Genomic DNA, 7,838 nt, shown 5'->3' with positions numbered 1-7,838 from the left:
TTTTCTAAATTCGGTGGCATAAAATCTACCGAATCCAAGGCCACGGGATTCAGAAAATATATATTTCCTTCATGTTACTCGAAAACGACAAATATTTTTTTTATTATATTTTAGTCGTTTCGACACATAAACATATTACATACATAAAATTTAGTTTTTGAAATGTCGTGTAAAAAAGTCAAAAATCAGCCTAAAAAAGTTTTTTTTTATTCTAATGTTAGTGTGCATTTGACGTCCATCTCACCTGATGGAAAGTGACGATGAGGTCGACGATGGAGCATGCTAACCTAGATAACGCCTATTCACTCTCGCCTCGAAAAGGTCCAAGTTATAACGTTCAGGGAACAAGTTTGCAGGCAGGGAATTCCACTCCATAGTCGTTCGCCATATAAATGTGGAGGCGTAACGCTTCGTCCGACTCTTTGGAATATCCACAACATAGGGGTGGAAGCCAAGCCTAGTCCTAACATCGGCAACAAATTATCCACCTGTTCTCTCCAGACGCAGGGGCGTGATGGACGAATAATACGAATTGCGAAGCGTAGTGTGATTAGTAACGACTACCGAATTCCCGCGTAAACCTGGGACACGCAGTAATCTTGGTAATGTGATAAAGCTATTGTCTAGTTTATTGTGAAATGCAGAGTATAAATACTGTCATATAATTTATTATACGTGAACAAAAGTCTAATATTGATATATCGTTTCGATTTTGAGAATAATGACACTTTGCGTCGGATTCTGCACTTGCTTATTCCATGAGGCACTTCCATTGTTTTTTTTTCTTCCGTGGTCACTACCGTACCCCCCACAGATATAGAAAAAAATAGAGAAGATATGTAATGACGCTATCTAAGATCGGGTACCGATGTAGCCACTTTTTAGCTTATGTGCAATTCAAACTTTACACTCTATTATCTACTACCATAACTTAAAGATTTTGATTGGGTAGGGCTTAAAACCTGAAAACGACGTAACATAATTTTAAAATTTAACAAAATTAAACTTACAGTCACTTGAATAAGAGTTATATGACAATATTTCAGTATTTTTTTCATCCTGTGTCAGCCATTCACCATCAGGTGGCGTTTTAGTAAAAATGCTACTAGTATATAATAGCTAACTATCACACGTTAGATGGCGCTGAAACTCATTTTTCGTTACACTAAGAACTCACGAAGCGGTTTTCACCCGCGTCTGCCGCGGGAACGCAGCATCTGTAGAATGTAACAGTTAAGGATGTAAAATTTGTAGCACATTTCACGGCCCGTTTTACGCCTGTAATGTTGACGGTTGCTCGCGGTTGCCGCGGCGGGGTACTAGTAGAACCGCGCAGGACGCAATGACCTGCGGGCTTGGCGGCCGTCGTCGTCGCCCGCGCACTTTGGCGGTCAGTTCAGGCGCAATGTGGTGCAGGCGCACGCGGGGTGAGTTCTCTATTAACCGCGCGACTTGCAATTAACTCCCACTAACTTCGCGGTCCGTTCCGCAATCGCAACGGTTTCGTGCCCGCAACTGCGGCGGCTACGTGCCCGCAAAAACTTGCAGGGTCGTGAGTATTGAAATAAAACCGCTGTCTTGCAAGCACCGGCCGGCGCGGATGGAAACCGCTCCGTGTATTTTTAACCTTAATACCCTTAAACTGACGCTACTCAACGAGGTATGTGGTCCTACCTAATCGATAATTGGAAACCATGTGGCTGTTTTTAATATTAAAAAAATATTCCATTTTTGATGCTATATCTACACTGGTACTAGTGTATTATGAAATTAATATATTAATATGAATTATTATTATTTTCTTAATGGCGGTCACTAGGCTCGGACCAGTGTCAGTTTTATAAGAATAATATAAAAAATATGGCGATCATCGCCAGTGTCAATTTTCCATGACACGTTACCACGGGTTGGTGAAGCTGTCACTGTCAAGAGTAAACTCGAACCATCAACGAATTTAATAAATTAAATTAAGTTGTTTTTTATGAAGGATTTATGTAGTTTTCTACAATTGTATTTTATTTTATTTATTTTTTAAATGCATTTGCTGTGCAAATTGAAACAAAGTCAGAAATAGTAATAAGAAAACCAATCTTCCGATTTTCCTGCAGCTTCAATCCAACATTCTTTTATTTTAAACTCATTGAAAAAACTTAAAAATTAAAAATATTCTACGTTTAATCTACGAGTATAATGGAATTGAAATATGTTAAATATGTAAAACAATAATACACATACATTTTTCTTCAAGCACCAGCAACATACAAATTGACATGAAATTGAAACGGTTATCCGAAATATGAGTTGTGTTAAAGTTACTCGAAATAAAATGTTTAGTAATAATAATAATAATAAAATAAAAGAAAACAATTTAAGGTGAATGCTTTTCGCTTCGATATTTTAGGGACTTTAATTACAAAAATCATAGTAAGAAATTCAACCATTTCAGTAAAAATTTAATGTCGATAAACATCAGTCATCGTAAGTGAACATCACTATATTTGAGCCTAGAAATTTCTATGGAGACAAATAGAAAACATTGAATAATAATAGAAATAGCAACTAAATATGCAAATAGCCGGTGCAATATTATCTCCCTGGTTTTAAAAGTTTTTGTTTTCACTCCAATTTTTACAAGGTGTATCGCTACAACTTGGCACGTTCACGTTTTACGAGAGATCTTGTGTGTACAACGATCGCCATGTCACTATGGCGATGTTTGTAGGCGTGTCACCTAATATGACCTCGATATGATCAAAATTATCATATCGAGGCGACACGAACCACGCCCCTATACCACATCTCCCCTTTTTTCTATATCTATGGTACCCCCAGATGGACAAAAAGTATTTGACAATGTACTTACATTATTTTCAATATTATTGATGGCCGTACGCCTCAAGTGGGGGCAATAATAATAAGATCTAGCGATCAACATATAACCTCTTCTCCTGTCGTACCCAAAGTCATCGTATGCCCTGAAAAATAATAATACATTAAATTTAAATTTTAAAATCCCCTTTACATCGTACTCCAAATCCGTAAGCTAACAAGTCATCAACACATTTCAAATCCAAACACATTAGTTCTGAATTCGTTAAGAAAAAAGATGACCGAGAGATAAGATTCTAATTACCACAGATTCTAGAAGTGCGCTCCAATACTTGGTCAAATGTAATTTAGAGAGTAAAGGCATACCAATAGCACATGAAGCCAAGAAATTTATCCACAAGTTGAGTATAAAAAATCTTTATGCCCTGGATTCCATCACACGTACGTACCCTAGGTAATGAGGAGTTAGCTAAATTTGCTAAAGAAGCCATATCTGATGGCGTGAGCATGTTTTGTAAACAGACTGCTACCGAACTTATTCCTCTAGCTAGAGATATTTGTCTAATCATTTGGGATAAAGACTACGACGAAATTACACTAGCAAGAGGCATTTGGTATAAGACGCAACCGCGACCTTCGTTTACGATCGAGAACCTTGGTTTAATGGTGCGGGTCTCACTCACTCAAATGCCCCTAACTGACCACCAGATTCCCATAAACACCATATACCACCGTGTTAAAGGCCTTGCTAAAAACTAAGTCCAAAATCCTGGTACCACGATTTTGTTTAACTAAAGTAAACGATTCTTCTAAGGGGAACTATATACGTTTTTACAATAAGATTCCGGAGCATATATGTACATATTATAATTATCATTTTCTAAGTTTTAGAACCTATATTAAAAATATTTTAATTGAAAAGTCATATTATAAATTGAAAGCTACGTGTTAGATAAAGATGTATGGAAAGACAACATGACTGGATTCCACACAAATTTGATTCAAAGTGTATTCCATAGCATTTAAGTCGGAAAAGAGCACTTCCTGGAGTCTCTTGCTTGTTCTTTTCAAGGAAATCAGCAACAATATACGAGCATTAAGGTAAATGTACCAATCTTTGACACTGTCCCAATGCATGGCCCTTTTGCATTTTTTCTCAAAAAATAAGAAAACAAATATTGATATTACTCCAAAACCGTGTTAAATGTACTAGCAACGTCATCTATGAATTTAATTTAAAAGCTTTCATTGATTAATTCAATATTTTTTTAACCGACTTCAAAAAAGGAGGAGGTTCCCAATTCGACTGTGTTCCTTTTTTGTATGTATGTTACGCGATAACTCCGGTATTTGTGAACCGATTTTCATGATTCTTTTTTTGTTGGAATGGGAGTACGTCCATAGTGGTTTTTTTTTTTCATTTTGAAGAAAATCATCCACGTTTAAGGGGGTTCACGGATGAAGATTCATTTTTATAAATAGCGCCTAACTTTAATTTAGGAGCAATTATTTTAATGGTTGATTTTGCTATTTTTCTAATTCAAGGCGTTTTTCAATCAATATACTTTGAGTGTTGAGAACCGATTATTATTATCTCCAGTCCTGTATAGTGGCGAACTAAGGGATATTTCAATAATACTTAGCAAATAGACGTAATTCCAGGTACTTTTGAGGTCGGTTTTTTAGTACTCTGTACAAAGATGATTTATATGGCGAAAGTCTTTGCGAGCAGGTGATCGGAATGTAACGTGTGTCGCTCTTGTTGTATAAATCGTTAAGACTGAGTAGTTTAAATGAATTTATCAGTCGGAATATTATTAATTACCGGTAAGTGTTTATTAAAACTATTAGATAACTATAAAAGCAACATAAAGTAACAAAACGATATATAATTTTGTGTGTTTTTATTGATGTATATCGTTTATATTTTATTTTAGAGCCATGCACTGGTGCAAAATTTTAATGTTTACTAGTAGTTGACAACCATGTCAAGCACTCGTATATATGAATATTTATTAAATCTTAATTCCGACCATTTTGTAAGGACGGAGAACATAAGTTTAAGTTACTCTGTTAGTGACAAGTTTCTATTGGTACTTTCAGTAGTGTTTGACATGGGTGTCAAAAACTGTTTTACTATGGGGACCATTGACTTACAATTATAAGTCAATGATGGGGACCCAATAATTGACAGTTGTTTATTGAGGTGTCAAACTAGGACGTAACTAGTGTTAACTGGTATTGTTCAATGAAAAAATGCCACTTAGGCTTGTTATGATGATGACGTATTTAAGGCGGTAGACGAAGTATCAAGATCAATTCCTATCGCAGCAGCTGCGAGAAAATATGGAATACCGCGGATTACTTTACTGTATAAAATTTTACTAACTTAAAATTTCATTAAATTTGTATCAACATTTTGGTAACTCATTTTTATTTGAAATTTTGCACAGAGACTCTAGATGAAGTAAGCATTATTTTGAGTCCTTTAATATAACTACACCTTTCTGTTACATCCCTATATTTTCTATTACTAGTTTCTATTTTGTATGTGTTTTGCACGCACTTACTTCCATTGACTACAAATATAAGTAAGTATTTATTAATTTTAATAATTTAATAAATGCAACTCGTTTGATTACGGTCTTTCTTATTTTTTAAATTTATTATTATCAACTGATTACTGCATTGAAATAACTATCAAATTTTAACATAACGTCCTGTCAAATACTGATACTCCGATCTCACTATGCCATAGTCAACTATTGGGACATTAGAAATTCTGCCTGTCATACACTGGTACAATTTTAGAGTAGCGTAAAACTGGAATATATTAATAATGCCTATGATTATTTTAAATTTTATAGTTCCTAGAAGATAAATGACAAACCGTTTAATAAGTTAACATGCTTAGGTAGTTAGTATGACTGATAATTAAGTACTTTTTTGGCGAAATACGTGATTTTCCGTCTAAAAGCGTAAATCACTGGGACATTTACCTTAGCTTAATAATGACGTTTGCAAGTGTAAATTTGTTTTACCTATGGATGAATGAATATTTAACTTTGACTCAGCTGTAATGTAAGTTGTTGAGGGATTTGACAATCTGCAACAAACTGCAAACAGTCCAGATTGCAGCGTAACATCAAGGTTATAATATTGTGATTTTATTGGATTTTGCACAGTTTACAGTAGCAGTAGAGCTCGTTATGAAAAAATTCGCCCAGGGAAATACTGCCACTTTACCTACTACTGACGTCAGTCAGTAATGTGAGCATTACTGAAGGGTATAAGGGTGCTGGTGATATTGTAGGCACTACTTATGTCGATGAGGATGTTCCACATCTAGGAAATCCCATATCTTGGGAACAAGTTACAAAAACTTTTCATACTCTCCGCTTAAAACGATCTTGGCCTTCACTACATTTTCAACAAGTACCTAACATATTGCGACTGCCCCCGTTCTGTAGTGCGTCCATGTTTGCGAAAGCGCGTACCAACGGTTTTGACGCAGTTGTACGAAAACGCATGTCGTCGACCATGAGCAGGATGTGTTGCGGCGGTAACAGCCTTCTGAATACCATATCGGAGGAAGTAGCGTGTTCGATATTGTGCCACTGGAAAAGAATTCACGTCACCAATGAACGGTGACATGAATTCTAATTGCGCATACCTATTTTTATTTTCTATTTTTTTTAAGTGTAATTTACTAACATAGTCCTAAGTTTTCAATTGTTAGAGCGAGGAGCGGAACAAAAAATCCATCCTTAGGTCGGGACACACAACATATTGAAATTTTAATGTTAAAAAAACTGAAAAGAACACTTGATTTTCACTACTTAATTTTTGCCATTTTTGAATTGGTATTTTTTTAGATTTTTGCTAAATAAAATACTATTTTCAACAAATACTACATAGCTGTAAATTTACTGTGACAATGACGTATACGATTTATATTGTTTTGGTCATAGACCAAGAATATTCTACGTGTCACTGATTTCACAGAAGTAAAAAAAATACTGTCTTCTTTTAGTTTTTATCTATTTTGTGGATTGTTACGATAAACGCGAGCATTGAAATAATTTGTAAAACATTTTTATGTAGCGTAAATTAGAACATTCTTTGGAAAATTGAAAATGACGTATATTAATAAGTAATAACTTTTGTAATTAAGTACAATGAATAATTGCAACCTTTTTTTTATAAAACCTCAAAAGTTCGCGGAATTACGTCTAGTGGCAAAGTTTTATTGAAACCGGTTACAGTCTAGGTAACGAGAGATGAGGCCTCAGACGTCACTTGTATTGTGTTATCTGCAATTTTTGTAATTCTCCTAACAATAATATGGAGAAAACTACAAAAAGCGATATACGAAAGCTTCTCTTGACTATGATCGGTAAATTTATTTATTTAATTATTTATTGTACAGAAAAAACAAAAACATATTTGACTATTTCTTAAAATATATGTGCATTTACAAAAAAAAGGGTGTGCCCCGAAATAGTAAACAAAAATACTATATTGTTATTCAGTCATACAAAAGTAAATAGAAAATTTAAAAAAAAGCACGTTAGTTTTTAATACTACGAAGAACGAAAAGTGTAATCTTATTATTTCATTAATTATTTCAACTTTTTCCTAACAATGCTTTTTACTCTCCGTACAAAAATAAATATGCCACCGCCAAGTGTTTGTCATTTCATAAAATACGTTACGTCACGATAATAAGGTGCATGTTTTTGTACAACAGACCTTGATTGAATGTAGTTTCTGTATTAAAGTGATTTGATATGCGGTATCATAGTAAAAATTTAAGTAATATGCCAAAAATAAAATGAGTCATACCGTTATAGTTTTGCACGGGCACCACTAGAATCATCCTTATTGGCTGTTGGTCTGGCGTCCTCGGCCACATTTTTCATGACAATCAGTCCAATGGTCCAAACGTGTTGGTCAAATTAACGATATAATTTCGTGACGTAAACTTCTTCGTAAAATTTTGAATCGGT

General features: G+C 34.7%; 1 protein-coding gene across 1 annotated transcript in view; it reads right to left on the bottom strand.

The window, feature by feature from the left end:
* Nucleotides 1-6,610, bottom strand: part of LOC113227530 — a 40,187-nt gene extending 33,577 nt beyond the window's left edge. The window contains exons 1-2 of the mRNA XM_026460468.1: nt 6,544-6,610; nt 2,864-2,975 (exon numbers count right to left, since the gene is read on the bottom strand). The gene's annotated coding sequence lies outside the window, so the exon portion shown is untranslated. The remainder of the gene's footprint in view (nt 1-2,863; nt 2,976-6,543) is intronic.
* Nucleotides 6,611-7,838: the final 1,228 nt, after the last annotated feature.

Source organism: Hyposmocoma kahamanoa, unplaced genomic scaffold (genome assembly GCF_003589595.1).
Source record: "Hyposmocoma kahamanoa isolate Upper Pololo Valley unplaced genomic scaffold, ASM358959v1 211, whole genome shotgun sequence".
Lineage (NCBI taxonomy): Eukaryota > Metazoa > Arthropoda > Insecta > Lepidoptera > Cosmopterigidae > Hyposmocoma > Hyposmocoma kahamanoa.
The sequence above is the reverse complement of the archived record's forward strand: the minus strand, read 5'-3'. Positions and strand labels throughout refer to the sequence as shown.